Here is a 15,721-nt window from a genome sequence, read left to right on the forward strand (position 1 = left end):
AACGATTTTTTATTCTATTACCAAGACAATATAATTCAGGAGTGGCTGCAGAGCAGTTGGAAACTACGGAATGGGAAGCAATGTAGTTATAGTAAAATGTCAAAGTATAATGAAACAGGGGAACACCACTGCTTTATGACACAGCCAAGTTACAGGCAGGTGGCAGCTGTAAATATGTATATAAATAACAATATGGATAAAATGTCAAGCCTTCCAGCTGGCTTGGTTAAAGCACTTTAGTAATATTCTATTTAGGGTAACAATGTAGCTTGACAATTTCCACAAAAAACACATCATTTGAGAATGAATCGGCCCACATTAGTAGGTAGGTGATCTGAATTGTATTAAGATCTTAGAACAAGAGGGCATGCCTGGTCTGTCCCCCTCCTGCCTAGAACAACTGATTGCTTCCTATGGCATTAGGTTAACTTGGTTCTCTGGCATTGGAATGCAAATGTTTGCTTTCCCTCTCCCTCTATTATCAGTAACCCACACGCAAAATAAACAAATTGTCAATATCCTAGACCTGGGGTCTTCCCTGTGGAAGGTGTCGATCAATTTCTTTCTTTATTCACTCAACTAAATGTATTGAACGCTTTGTATGTTGCTGAGGATCTGAAAATGAGCAAACTATGTATAATCTTTTTTTATAAGATTATACGAATCTTATAGTCTAGTAGGAGAAAAAGACCTGAATGAAATAATCACAAAAATAAATGTAAAATTGCAATAGTAATATATGCTACAAGTTCCATTTGGGTTGGTCAGGGAGGGCTTTCTGAAGGAACTGATATTTGAGTTGACATCAAAAGGTGAAAAGATACTAAATTAAGCAGTTAAGGAGGGATGAGAATAGCATTCCAGGCAGTGAAGTTGACATGTGCAAAAGGCCTGTGGTAGGGAGGACATTGGTGAGTATGAGAAAGATCGTGTATCCTTATACTGGAGCTAGAGAGTGGTCCAGCCAAGTCCATTTAGGACATGTAAGGGGCAGACAGGGTCTTACAGGTCATGATCAGGAGTTGTGACTTTACCCCAAGAATAGGGACCCATAGGAGGGCACCAAGCACTACATGGAGGCCTTGGACTGAGGAGCTGGCTAGGACCAGCCCCACCTAGGAGCTGTTGTGTTCATCTTGCAGTCATTTGGGTGCTCCAGGAAGACAAAAGCTGCTTTGTTGAATAGGTGCTGCATGTGGTTTCATAAACATGCTGTAAGCATCCACTTTATACCAAACACTGTTCAAGGCACAGAGGATGCATACACACAAGGGAGCATCCTTACCCGTGAGAAATTCACAGGCTAATGAGGTGGAGGTCATATTAACCAATGATTTAAATATCAAGCACTTTGATGAAATTAGGATGCACAGAAAAGGGCCTTTACCCTTATGGATCACTTCCTAGAGTGGATGTCCTCTGCACAGAATCTTCAAAGGACTGAAGTTGTCCTGCGAAGAAGGTGTGGAGGAAGGGTTGGTGTCCCAGCAGGGAGAATGGCATGATTAAGACAACCACGGTCAGTGGCAGGTGAGGAAGATCCTCAGGGTCAGTAGATAGAATGCTGGGGAAGGAGCTGAGGAACCTGCTCCCAGGATGGACCTCCTTGATCAGTGTCACGTGGAGTCTCCTAAAATTGTATCATTTCACCGGAAGGTAGTCTCCCGATGCTTTTAAGTCAAATTCATGTTTTATCCTTTTCCCCTTGCCCTATTTCCCAGTCATACGTGTATTATAGGCTCTTATACGTATGGTGAAGTCAGATTCATACAATCCAGTATTCCCATGCACACGAGAAAGTGTAAATGAAAGCCACCTTTTGGGTTATACTCTGTGCATTGGTGCATGACGGCAAGCTACACAGAGATGCATGAAGTCAACCGGTTAGATCAAGAAATTAAAAAGACAAAATACCATCCAAAACTCTTGTCTATTCAGTAGCAAACATTTGGATGGAAACTGAGATACAACAGAGGAATGATGTTTTGCCTCAGCCTAGATCCAGCCATCTTTTGACCTACACATTTCCACCATGAACACGTGGAATTGCCAGTCTGTATTTTCTCTCCTTTCTGACCATCCTTTTGAACTTCTGGGTCCCAAGTAAGTCCTTGGGACAAGAGTGGACCCAGGGCGGTTCCACCAGGGACTATAGCGATGACCACTGTCCTCTTCCCATGCTCTGTATGTGGCGTCAGCCCTCGGCCAACCCCTTTCCCATAATAAAGCCCATCGTTCCACGTTTGGCTAATGGATTCATTCAACACCTATTTATGGGGCAAAAATTACGTGACAGATATGATGCTAAGAGTGAACAAGATAGTTGCGGTCCCTGCCATCTTGCAGCTAAAGATCTAGAAGGGACATGTTTTAGTTTTTAATTGAAATGGGGCGGTATCTTCCAAACAGATAGAATCAAATATTAGGAACAGTTAGATTTTGATTGAAAATTCTCTATTCTGAGCCCCTCCACCTACCAAATGGTTAGGTTTTAGCTAAAAGATATCTTTTTTTTTCCCCCTTTTGGAACACCCAAAGATGCTCTCCTTTGATACTTTACCCTCTTTGTATTTTGATACTTCACCTCTTTTGAAGAGCTTCATTCTTCCAGCTCTTCAGAATGTGCTTTGTTTTGTTATCTAGCCTCGTTTTCTCTGCAGGAATTTAACAGACCTCAGAGCTGTTGGCGAGGAAATATTAAATATTTATACAGATACAGGCATTTTGTTTGGATGATGTAAGAGATGTTAGTCACACTTTAACGAATGCTAACAACTAACGTTATTGAGAGTATGGGCCCGTGTGCAGTCGAAGATTCTTTCCCTCCTTTGATTCTTAGAACAACCCTATTAAGTCAATATCATTAACATCCCTATTTTGGAAATGCCAAACTGAATCCCTTTCATTGAGGGCAAGGCCAGCTTCATGGGCATATGCCCCTGTATGGTCACACATGGCCCCATGCTCTGAGGGGCCCCAGATATAGTGTAACACTCTGCTTGGGGTTCTTTCTGAATTATTCTTCTTAAAGAATTGGAATATTCTTAATAATTTTTAAATTATACATGGGGCTCCACATTTTCTTCCTGCACCAGCCCTGGAAGTTCTGTAGCTGGTCCTGCCTAAGAAGTAGGAACAGAAGTCCGTGCAGGGTTGATCCAAGCACAAAATCTGTTCCTTTAACGGCTCCCCAAATGAGGGCCGCCCACCCAATATTTCATGTCAAGGAAGGGCCTCTCCTAGGGAAATCTGGAAGATACCTCCTTCAGTCTCCAGCTTGTGGGTGGATTCTCATTGTGAAGTGCATCACCTTTTCATGTATTGTTGCTCCAGTATATCTGCTATGTTGATATAGCACTCGTTTTATGGGCCTGGATTAATTCCAAAGTAAAGACGAAGTACTCAGCTGCAAAGCTCTAAACACAAGGCACGATGATGTGCATCTCCAGCTCACAGCAGCATCTGCCAGGGGCCCGAGTCCCTCTGCGCTTTGTCTTGTTTGCTGTCACAAAATCTTTGTATCATCTACTCAGAGTAATAATTTCCAAATTGATTTGAGGACCTGTAGGCCAGGGGGCATGGCAGCTGGGAGAACACACCTCGACGTGCATTTCACCTCCTCCGTCTGCCTTGGTACCACTGGATGGTCATCCTGGGATGTCCACCCTCCTGAGAGTGATGGGTGTCTATAGGGCCACCACCATGCGGTGCTCTTCTCATGGGGGCCTCAGAGATAACAAGCAGCGGGCAGAAATCGACTCTGGGTCTTCTGTTTAAGCCCTGTGTGCCGGTGCATGGCTACATTGGCCTGGAGGAAGGGGCACCATTCATCCGCTGGGAGGGATGTCTTTTTTATTTCAAACAGTAGTGTCATGCCTACAAGTGAGTAGCCCCAGATATCCAGGGGATCAGCGACAGACCTGTGGAGCATCAAATAGAAAATGCCATCTCCATGTCCGTGTCCTGGGCCCCGGGCCTCCTGACAATGTGGACCTAATTCTTACTTCCAAAGTGACAGCTTTGAAATAGAGTTTGTCAATCTCATTGTCATGGCATTAGCATCGCATGAGTGGAAAACACACAAGCACACACACACTTATTCACGTATAAATATACCTCACCTTGTATTCTTCCCTCCTGTTTAATTAAATGGAAGGATGGCTGGGTTTCCTGCTGCGGTGACCTTGGGGAAGTCCCTGGAGCTCTCTGGGCCTCTGTTTCTTTGCCTTCAACCTGTTTTTGATCGTGAATATTGTTCGTGAAGTGTTTTTAATAGCAGGGATCAGATCTCCTTTCCCCGGTTCAAGGAACTTGTCTCTGTTGCCATCTTACTCTCCTCATATCCTCAGCCTGACAGGGCCCTTCCTGGTCCTCCCAGAAACATCTGAAAAGAAACCCTTCTCTTCTTGGCCTCAGTCCAGTTGGTTCTCCTAATGAGCACATCGTCTCCCACCCAGCAGCCAAAATGATCATAATTTAAAAACATTTTTTCAGTGGTTAAGATCAACATCTTTGCTACAATCCGACAGGTCCCTATAGCTTCATTACCCACCTGCAGCCTTCTCATGACCAGCCAAGCAGTTGCTCCTTGGTGCCTCCAATAATTATGCTATCTCTGCCACAGGACATTTGCACATGCTTTTCCTGCTGCCTGGGATGCTACAGCCCCCAGTCCCCACCTTAGTCCCTGGCCGGCTCTTATGTTCAACCTTCTTTGACTCAGACATCACTTCTCTAGGGATATACCCTCTGATTAACTCTTCAAATCAGAACAAGACTCCCTGTTCTAGGTGCTAACTAATTTTCTGTACTTTTCTTCCTGGTGTGCACAACGTGTCTCTTCCACCGGATCATGGTTATTATAAAGGCAGGGATCTTGTGTCTTTAGCACCCCAGTGCATCCTCAGAGCCCACACAGAACCTGCCTCTAACAGTCATGAATGCGGGAATTGTCTGATTCCATGGGTTGCCACCTTCCCCTGGGGGCTGCTGTGTCACTGGTTCAGTCTACTCTGTGTCCAGCTGCTCACTTCCCCGCAATGGGGGACATCCATTTATCAAATCTCCCCTTGTCCATCTTCTGAGAAAGACAGGCAGTGTCTTATATTCACGTTCACTCCCTTACTTCCCTCTCTAATTTGCTCATATATCATCTTTTCAGACAGGACTTTCCTGACCCCTCCATTAAAATCAGACCCTCTGCTCATTCCCAGATATCCTATTCCCCTTCTCTATCTGCCATTTTGTCACATCACTCACTTATCACCATTTGATACACTATGTTTATGTTTTTTGTTTGTGTCTGTCTTTCCCCACTAGTATGTAAGCTCCACCAGGGTAGATATTTTAGTCGTTTTGACTGTTACTGTATCCTTGGAGCGCCTGTCACAGAGTAGGGATTTATTAAGTATTTCTTGAATAGTTAAAACAATGGATGCGCAGATGAATGAGTGGATGGACAGATGAATGGATGGATGGATGGATGGATGGATGGAAGAATGGATAGATTTAGCCTTGGGTTTTAATATCAATAGCATCTCTGATTTCTAGATTTTGGATTTGGGGATAAACACCTATCATTACTATACTTTGAGACAGACTTTCTGGGACAAGTCCAGAGAACGTTGTGCTTCACTTGGTATATGGGCAATACCTGGCACTTGCCATTTTGTGCAAAAATATATTTGCTTCTTTTCTCCCTTTCTTCTCTGGCAACTTGAATATTATGGTTGAAGTAAGAATTTCCAAAGACCTGTTAGAGTGGAATACACATAAAAACCAAGCCACAGAGTATTATACATTTCATGTTGCCAGATTAAAACATTTCGTCTGGGTTTTGGAAGCATTTAAAATTTCAGCTGTTAATTGGAAAAGTTATTGCTATGGCAGCCATTCAGCTTGGATTTGGGAGGAGCAATTCTAGTTTCAAATATTCTACTGTGTGTGTCTGTAAATCAAGGAAATGACCTAGAAATTGCAATATTTTGGCATTCCAAATTATTGTTTGCACTTGGAAATAGCACGAACAAAAATCTCTTTCCCAAATCCAAATTGGTTTGGAAAATATAATCAGCATGGTCTTTAGACTTATCTTTTATTCTAGTCCATTTTCTTTGAAACCATTATAGGCCACAATATACTCACATTTATTTGTAACTTTTATCAGCCTGCTGAATGACTTTTGTTTTCTACTGATAACTCAAGGCAGGAATCGTGCTTAAATAGTGTATTGGTTGAATATTTTTGAGCAAGTAATTGAAAACTCAACTAAAAATAGCTTATGCAGAAGGGCATGTATGATCTCACTTAAGAATTCAGGGGATGAGGCTGTGCTAGGGTCAGCTAATTCAGATAATTTAGCAATTCAACATCAGTAAGATTTCAGGGGTTTGCTATATTTCTGCTCTGCCATTCTGCCATTCTCATTGTGTCTGCTTATCCTCTTAGGCTGGCATTCCTCCTGGTCCCAACATATCTGCCATTGCTCCAGACATCATGCAGAGATGATAACACTTCAGAAAAGAATAGGAAATGCCCCTTTTGGATTTTTCTTCTTATGAAAAACTCCTTAGCAGCCCATTCACCTCTCCCAGAGATTTCTCCTGACATTGCATTGGCCAGATTATCATTTGCCTTAATCACTTAGCAAAAGAAATGAGATCCCTAAGATTGACTTAAAGCAGTGATTCTCATACTTGAATGTGCTTCAGAATTCCCTGGAAGGCCTGAGAAAACACAGAATGCTGGGCCTGACTCCCAGAATTTCTGATTCAGTAGGTCTGGGGTGGGGCCTGAGATTCTGCATGTTTAAGTTCCCAAGTGACGCTGATACTGCTGGTCCCAGAACAACATTTTGAGACCTACAGACATAGAGCAATCCAGATTTATCCCCTTTGGCATTGGGGAGAGGCTCAACTTCCTTGAAGGGCTTGGTTGTCAGGAGGTGAGTGAAATATTTGGGTTTATGTCTGCCAGAAAATTACCTCTTGTTTAGTTAACCAAAAGTAGCTGACACATGGGGCTTCCCTGGTGGCGCAGTGGTTGGGAGTCCGCCTGCCGCTGCAGGGGACACGGGTTCGTGCCCCGGTCCGGGAAGGTCCCACATGCCGCGGAGCGGCTGGGCCCGTGAGCCATGGCCGCTGAGCCTGCGCGTCCGGAGCCTGTGCTCCGCAACGGGAGAGGCCACAACAGTGAGAGGCCCGCGTACCGCAAAAAAAAAAAACAACAGAAAAAGAATCCCCGAATGACGGCTTCTCAATTTCTTCTGTTAAATGAAGCAGTATCTATAATGTCTTCTTTTTCCTATAGATTTGTTCTCCAAAATACATCTGGAATCTTTTCTCTTCCATCCCTTGGGATTACCTTCTGCTAGAATATTCTCTCTTCCAGGGAATGATCAGGCCCCTGCCCACCTCTCACCCCAGCATCCACTAAGCTCCAGCTACCATGGTTTCCTTTCAGTTTCTGGAGAACCCCAAACTCTTTCCTACCTCAGGCCTTTGCCTAGTTTTTTCCTTTCTCCTGGAACCCTTCTTTTGACAAACTCTTTACAAACCTAGCTTAATCTTTTCAACTCACTCTGCGCTGACATGTCCTATCCTTGGAGAATCCTTCTCTGCCAACCCTAATCGAGGTACAAACTCATCACAATTTGTAAATAGTTGATTTTTTTTTTTTTTTTTTTTGGCCTGTCTTTGTGTTGGGGTGGGATCCTCTATACGTCTATGAGCTCCATGATGGTGGTGATCCTGCCTGTCTTGTTTGTTCTTGGGTTTCAGTGCCTCCCCTGCGGGCAGGCACAGAGTAAGCTGAATAGATGTTTGTGGAATGACTTCCGAGAAAACACCCTTATCTCTACTTTCCCATAAGAAGTCTTGTGCATAACTTAGCGCGTATTCTGTTCCCAGCTCCAGGGAGAGCATTGCCAGGCTCCTTGTGTCAGCTCAGGAAACTAACACAATAAAAATAGTGACGATGCTACTTAACTGCTTCCAAGATTCCTCAGGAATGTTCTGTCTGCCTTTATAAAGTCAGCTCCTATACTGGGTTCTCAGCGTATACCCTGGAGATCTCCTGCTTCTGAGTCACTTGGAACACTTATTAAATGCAGATTCATGGGTCCCTTTTCAGGCTGGCGAATTAGAATCCCTGATGCTGAGCTGCAGGAATGTTATTTGCAACAGGTAACCCGGGCAACTCTGATCTGCACGGAGATATTAGAATCACTGACCTGGAGTGTTCAGTGTTACCTGTTATCTGTCCATAAAGATATCTTCTTGCCCAACAAGAATATCTCTTGGTACTCAACTAAGCAGTTTTATTATTTTTTTTAAAAATGACAGGCTGGATAATAGAAAGCAGACATCTCTCTAACAAATCTCGTCGTTCCAATTTTAAGCAGGAAATGTATCGGCTCCATTTTCTGATCCTGAGCTTAGGGTGGAGTAAACCTACTCAGGGAATTTTTTTCAGCTTAACCAGCCCTGGGGCTGAGCACGCACAGAGCAAAAGGCTCCTGGTTTTAGCCAACAGGGAAGGCTGTCTGGGTCAGCAATAAACTTAAACTGCCAAAAAGCTAGCCCGGTTGTCATTTACATCTAATAAAAGTCAGATTTATGGAACAAAAACCTAACAGTGCCATGCCGCAGTGTTGTGTATGGAAATAATGCCGTTGCGTTTTTGCAGTTTGCCAGACCTCTGCTATTTAATAATGGCAATAAAGGTTAAATTAAGTGAGTGCTTATTCTGTGCCAAGCTAACCCTTCTAAGTGCATTATCTCATTTAATTCACATGCAGCCCTGTGAGGCCGGTACTAATGTTTGCATTTTCCAGGTAAGAAAAGAGGAGCTTAGTTTAAGGAGAGTCACCGCAGGTCATACAGGGGGTACAGGAGTGCAGATGTGAAGTTTGCTTTAACCCTCAGGCTGTCTTGCTTTCCCCTGAGCCTCACAAAGAAGGCAGAACTCGGCTTATCTGGGATGGATCATCGCTTTGGATCCCAGCTCTGCACACATTAGCCGTGCACATCTGTAAAATGACAACAGTGAAACTTAAGTGCATCCACAGGCATGATAGGAAAAGGAAGCGTCTATGTGATGCATGGGCAAAGGTTCTCCATCAAGGGGACTGTGTTATTATCCTGGTCTCGTTGTACACAGAGTGTTCACCTGGGGACACCACACTTCCAGAGGAATGAGGACAGATTACAGCAGGGCACGACCCAGATGGCAGAATGACCAGGGCGTACATGCACCCAGGCAGGGCTGGAGAAACTGATGCTCTTTAGCCACAGGAGTGACTCATCTAATCCGAAGATATTTACAAAGCAACTCCTGTGCTCCGGGGACAGCTTAAGGCACTAGGAAAACAGAGGTGAACAGATACGGTTTCTGTGCAGCTTCAGTGTGTTTAGCAAACAATGCCCATAACTACGTAGATTATTTAAAATTGTGATGAGAAGGGTAAGCCATCCAAGTGTATAACAGAGGCAACTGAAGGAGTGTCTCCTAGAGAAGAAATCAGATTTCTTCAAGCTCCAAAGTGCTCCAATGAGAGTTATAACTTAGGCACTTAGAAAAACAGGGAGAACTTTCTAACCCATCCCCCCATGACCTGCCAGGTGACCTTGAAGTAGAGAACAAAGACTAAAGACAGACCACTGCATGGCACATCCCATACCTCCAAGGCTCATAGGTTGCATCATCTCCAGTGTCAACCCTTGACAGGGGAGATTTTGTGTGTCTGGCTTTCGGTGCCTTCTTAAAGGCAGGCACTTTGGATGGAGAGGATAATAGAGCATAACAACTACAGAGGTTGGAAACCCCCAAATGCCCAGAGAGGACATTTAACCCCTAGAATATTAGAGAGGGCACTATAAGATAATGGGTGAGAACATGGATTTTGGAATCAAACACTGGTTCAAATCCCAGTTCTGTCATTTACTAGCAGTGGGACCTTGGGCAAGATAATCCAAGGGTAAAAATGTGGTGTGATAGTAAAGAGTGACCTTGCTAGAGGATTGACCTTGTTTGAGGATTAAATGGGATTGCACACCTACAGAAAAGTGGAGATAGGAATTCGGGTCTGAAACCCCATATCCTTCAGACAGTGCACCCGCAGCATCCTTCCTGTCCCCACTGCAGCCCTTTGCGAACCACTGTTGTCCTGCCTGACTTCAGTCTCTGAAGAATCCTCCTTTGTTTCCTGAGAGCTCAATCTATAGCCAAAGTAATGAGCCTGATCTGATTCAGTCCAAGAATTCCGGTCATTGAACTTGACTGGGTATGTCCATAATTTGTACATTTTGAATAATATTGCTAAGAGGAAAACCTTTAGCTGAACCCAATGCATTCACGGCAAACGGAGCGGGAGGAAAACGCCTAATTCTGGCTTGTTAGCTGCTGAGCTTCTGAGGACAGAATCAGCTTAGCCGCTTGCAAATAAGGGAGCATCACAGAATTTGGTTGAGCTGGCAGGAAGGTAACAAGCTGTGTGTGAAAACCCTGGGATTAAATCTCCACAGCCAAATTGCTCGGTGCACAGGATCAAAAGAGCTGCAAGGGGAGAGGGACAATGCACCAGCTACCTCCCATACACCTGCCCGACCTCTACCGTGAGGAACACCCCAAAGAGCGTGTGCTTTGGCGCCTTATCAAAAAACAAGGCTGCGCTTCAGATTATAATTAAAACAATAAATTCTTCTCCCCTGGGTATATCCCGATTAGAAAGCTGATACTGTGTTGAGCTGTTGGGAAGATAGCTCACGCTGTTTCTCATACTCACCACACTGCTTGTTTTTGAGTCCCCCGATGCTGCTTTTTTTAAATGACAACTTGCAGATAACACATTGGAGTTTCTTTCCATCTATTTCTCTATTGAGCTGTTAACACTGATACTCATGGAACTTTCGGGGTGAGAGCTTTCATCCTGACGTGTGATGTAGGTCCTGGCATGAGCCATTTAGGAATCCGGGGAACTTGTGGGTCAGGGAAAATGTCAGATGACACGTGTGATGCTTTACAGTTTTCCGAAGAAAAGTTGTTGTGGACTGTGGTAAGTGGTGTCAGGCCAGCCCCTGAGCAGGGATTTAACAGCTTCCCTGGGTCCTCACCCGTGTTTCTCCAAGCATCATAAGTAAACGCTTTCCTATGGTGGATCCCACTGGTACTCAAGCCACTATCAAGGGTCGGGATGTTGCTGGAACCATAGAGTCCCAACCCAACGAATGACCTGATTTGTGAATCTTAGGCTTTGGAAGCACGGTCCCAGCCAGACTGGGTAATTTTCAGTTCCTGAACCTAACAAGCTGTTCATCTCACTCCTGGACCATTGCGTGTGAGGTTCTTTTGTCTGAAACGATCTTACCATTCACCATTCCCTTGGGCAACCTCAGTTCATCCTTCATACCTAGGCTTAGAATTACCTTCCTTCATGAAGCCTTTTTTTTTTTTAAATAAACATTTTGTTTTGGAATAGTTTTAGATTTACAGAAAAGTTGCAAACATGGTACAGATCTCCTATACTACTCTCAACCCAGTTTCTTCTGTTAATATCTTACATTATTGTGGAACATTTCTCACAACTAGTGAACCAGTATTGAACATAAAATTTACCATCATAACTATTTTTAAGTGTACGGGTCAGTGGCATTAAGTATATTTGCATTGTTGGGTAATCACTACCAGCAGCCATCTCCAGAAACTTTTCATCTTCCCAAACTGAAACTCTGTGTCCATTAAACACTAACTCCCTGGCTCCCTCTCTCCCAGCCCCTGGCAGCCACCATTTCTGTCTCTGTGAATCTGACTACTCTAAGGACCTTGTATAACTGGACTCATGCATGATTTGTCCTTTTGTGATTGGCTTATTCTGCTCAGCATAGTGTCCTCGAGATTCATCTATATGGTAGCATGTGCCAGAATTTCCTTCTTTCTATTTTTTTTAACTTATTGTGTTTTTTGGTTTTTTTCAATTTATTTATTTTTGGCTGTGTTGGGTCTTCGTTTCTGCGCGAGGGCTTTCTCCAGTTGCGGCGAGCAGGGGCCACTCTTCATCGCGGTGCGCGGGCCTCTCACTGTCGCAGCCTCTCTTGTTGCGGAGCACAGGCTCCAGACGCGCAGGCTCAGTAGTTGTGGCTCATGGGCCCAGTTGCTCCGCGGCATGTCGGATCTTCCCAGACCAGGGCTCGAACCCGTGTCCCCTGCATCGGCAGGCAGATTCTCAACCACTGCGCCACCAGGGAAGCCCCAGAATTCCCTTCTTTCTAAAGGCTGAGTGATACTTCATCGTGCATTCAGTCGGCCCTTCCTATCCGTGGATGCAGGACCCATGGATACTGAGGCCAACTATAAGGGATTTGAACATCCTTGGATTTTGATATCTGTGGTGGGTCCTGGAAGCAATCCTCTCCAGATACTGAGGAGCGACTTGTTTATACCACATTTTGTTTATCTATTTATCTGGCCATGGACACTTGGGTTGCTTCCTCCTTTGGCTTCACAAGGTCTTTCTTGACCTGACCTTATTACCCAGCTGCATCCTATGGTCCCCTCTGTCATGGTGCTTATCTCACGGAAGTGTGGGAGCTTATTTCCCCATCTGCCTTTCACACTAGACTCTCAACTTCTTAAGTATAGGTGCCATGCCAGCAAGTTGTTCACCCTTATTTCTCCATGACCTAGGAAAATGCCTGGCTCACATGAGGCACTCAGCAAATATTTGAAATGAATGACTCATAGGAGGGGTGGATGAATGGATGGATGGATGGATAAAAAGATGAGGGTGGGCCTAAGCATATATCTCAGGGAATGCAATTTGATTCCTGCTATCAAGTCCAATGGGTGAGCATGTGATTAGAAAACAGGAGTTCAGAGCCAAGGGAAAACACAAGGTTAAACTGACATAGAGCAGAAAGCAAGAGTGGAGCTCAGGGTGGGGGTAGGGGAGTATAGTTTGCTTTACATTTTTTGTACTTTAAAAAGTTGGGCTTAGTATTTTAATAAAACAAATCAATGAAAAACTTTCCTGTGGTCTTACTGCCAAAATGAATCCTATTGACCTTGTAAATATAAAAATAATATACAAAAAGTAGTTCACAGGGGGAAGGAAGGAATAAAATAAAAATTAAAAATTCCTCTTTGCAGAGGTAACCACGTGAACTCCATCTTAGGTGCTTACAACCACTCTTGGGGGAACTTTTCATAATCGATGAATATACATAGCCACGCTCTTTTTCATGGTGCCCACTCACCTGCAGCACGAAGATATCATTATTTAACTGTTCCTTATCGGGGAGGACGTTTAGCTTTTGACTGTTGGTAACAGAACTGCAGCGTCTTGGAGTACTTTTGTGACCATATCCATGAGGTAAATTCTTTGAAGGAGAACTTCTGGGCTCAATTTTTTTAAGTACATACACTGCATTTTGGTAAACGTTACATACACTTTGCATTTTGATAGATGTTACATACACTTTGCATTTTGGTATATGTTGCCGGGTGCCTCTCCCCAAAGTTGGAACTGGCTTATGTACTGTGACTTGTTTTATTGCTGTCAATCATATTAACATGAGTGAACCATGCTAGTTAAAACACGTAAGGTTGGAGCATTTGGTCCAGTTTACATCTGAACCTTACTAGGATTCTTCAAAGGATGAGTCATGATATTCTCTAATTTATAATAAATTCTGAAAGGGGGCAGAGGTGGCTCCTTTACATGTAAAGCTGTGCACATCAGATCAAGAAAGGGGAAAATTCAGAGATGTTGAACTCAAACAAGATTTGAAGTTCAGTCCCTTTTCTTGTCCTCCGTGGATGTATCTCAAATGGAAGAGACAGAAGAGGTTAAGACCTTCAGTCGCCTTCCCTTAAGAGTGATGGGTGATTCTCTTCTGTCTGGGAGCTCCAGGATCTAACCCACAGCTCGGCTGTCACTACTGCTGGGAAGAGGTGTCACTGGTTTGGCATGCCCTATATTCTGTGTTATTTCCTGCTTCCACAGGTCAAATGTCAGCCCCGTTCAGTATGGGCTGAAGAAGTTGATGAAAAGGAGTTTGGGGCTGGCTGTTTCCCAGAGTACAGAGGAGGCAGTAGGTGAAAAAGTGGCAAAAACAGTTTAGCGTATGTCTGACCCAACTGAACTGCTGTGTCCAGCATCTCAGCTTCAACACACCTGCCTGATATTTGACACTGGAACAAAAGAAAAAACAAAGAGCATGGAGCATGTTTCTGATATCTTCTTTTTCTCCGTCATGCAGTGGGAAAAAAGTAGCTTCTCTTTTAATTCGGAGATAAAAAGATACAGAAACACTTGCAGACATAGAAAACAAACTTAGGGTTACCAAAGGGGAAAAAGGGTAGGATAAATTAGGGGTTTGGGATTAGCAGATACAAACTGCTATATGTAAAACAAACAACAAGGTCCTACTGTATAGCACAGGGAACTATATTCAATATCCTGTAATAAACCATCATGGAAAAGAATATGAGAAAGGTTTTATATATATATATATATATAATATATATATATACTCAGTTATATATGTATAATATATGTATATTATATATATATAACTGAGTCACTTTGCTATACACCAAAAACACACTGTAAATCAACTATACTTCAATTAAAAAAAAAAAAAGAGATAGATACAGACATAGGACATTTTTCTCCTTTAGGACAAGATGTAGCTAGTCTTATACAAAATTTCAACCTAAACCCATGGTGCTATGAGGGGAAAATCTATGTAAGCAACATAAACGTTCCATTAACATAGCACCTTCTTGCATCTGCCACACTTGATTCTTTACGGGTTAACTCATTTGGAAGTCAGTTTTCTCCACCGCTGCTGCATTGTAAAGTCTAGAAAGCAGTGTTATGAAACTTGCAAAGAAAATATTACATTATTTTGATATAAAATACTTTATTTTTAGAATATTACATTTGTGCAGTACACAATGCAAACATACAATATCAGGTTTACTGTGAAAGACCTCCTTGCACCCCACTCCCCCGGGTCAATTCTATTCCCCGGAGGTTCCACTGTTACCATTTTTGTGCATCTTTCCAGAGATAGTCAATTAAGCATATTCACATAAATAATAGCATGTGGTCACATTACATTAGATCCAAGTCAAGGGTGATGGCTCAATTATTTCATTAAAAACAAAAGACACAGAGAGGGATACTTGTTCTACAGAGTTTATTAGCTATAAATATTATTAGATAAAAATATTGGAACAATAGTGTGAACCATGAATATTCATGAATACCATGAACGGTACTTCTTTTAAGTGTACATTGTTTTGTTTACAGCAAACACAGTCTTAAAAGGACCTGGAATGTAGTAAATAATCAGTAATAGGGATTTACTTATTTTCCTCTTTGCCTGCCTATATTGTAATTTACTGGGATCATTCCTCAAACAATAATATTTTTTTAATGCTCTATTTGGCTAGATTTAGTTGCTAGAGTGAGAGAGAGAGAGAGAGAGGAGACAGTGTGTAACCCAAGAGTGGTTTCTTATTTATCAGTATCCTGCACCCCTACTTCTTTGCTGCCTTCATACATGAATGGAGCATGTGGATAGTCATTCTTTTATTTATTTTTTTAACATCTTTATTGGAGTATAATTGCTTTACAATGGTGTGTTAGTTTCTGCTTTATAACAAAGTGAATCAGTTATACGTATCCATATGTTCCCATATCTCTTCCCTCTTGCGT

The 15,721-nt window shown here is 42.9% G+C and overlaps 1 protein-coding gene across 13 annotated transcripts in view; it reads left to right on the forward strand.

Moving 5' to 3' along the window:
- Nucleotides 1–15,721, forward strand: part of RBFOX1 (RNA binding fox-1 homolog 1) — a 362,962-nt gene that overhangs the window by 124,394 nt on the left and 222,847 nt on the right. The gene's annotated exons all lie outside the window — the stretch shown is intronic.

The sequence above is a fragment of the Lagenorhynchus albirostris genome, chromosome 15 (genome assembly GCF_949774975.1).
Source record: "Lagenorhynchus albirostris chromosome 15, mLagAlb1.1, whole genome shotgun sequence".
Classification (NCBI taxonomy): domain Eukaryota; kingdom Metazoa; phylum Chordata; class Mammalia; order Artiodactyla; family Delphinidae; genus Lagenorhynchus; species Lagenorhynchus albirostris.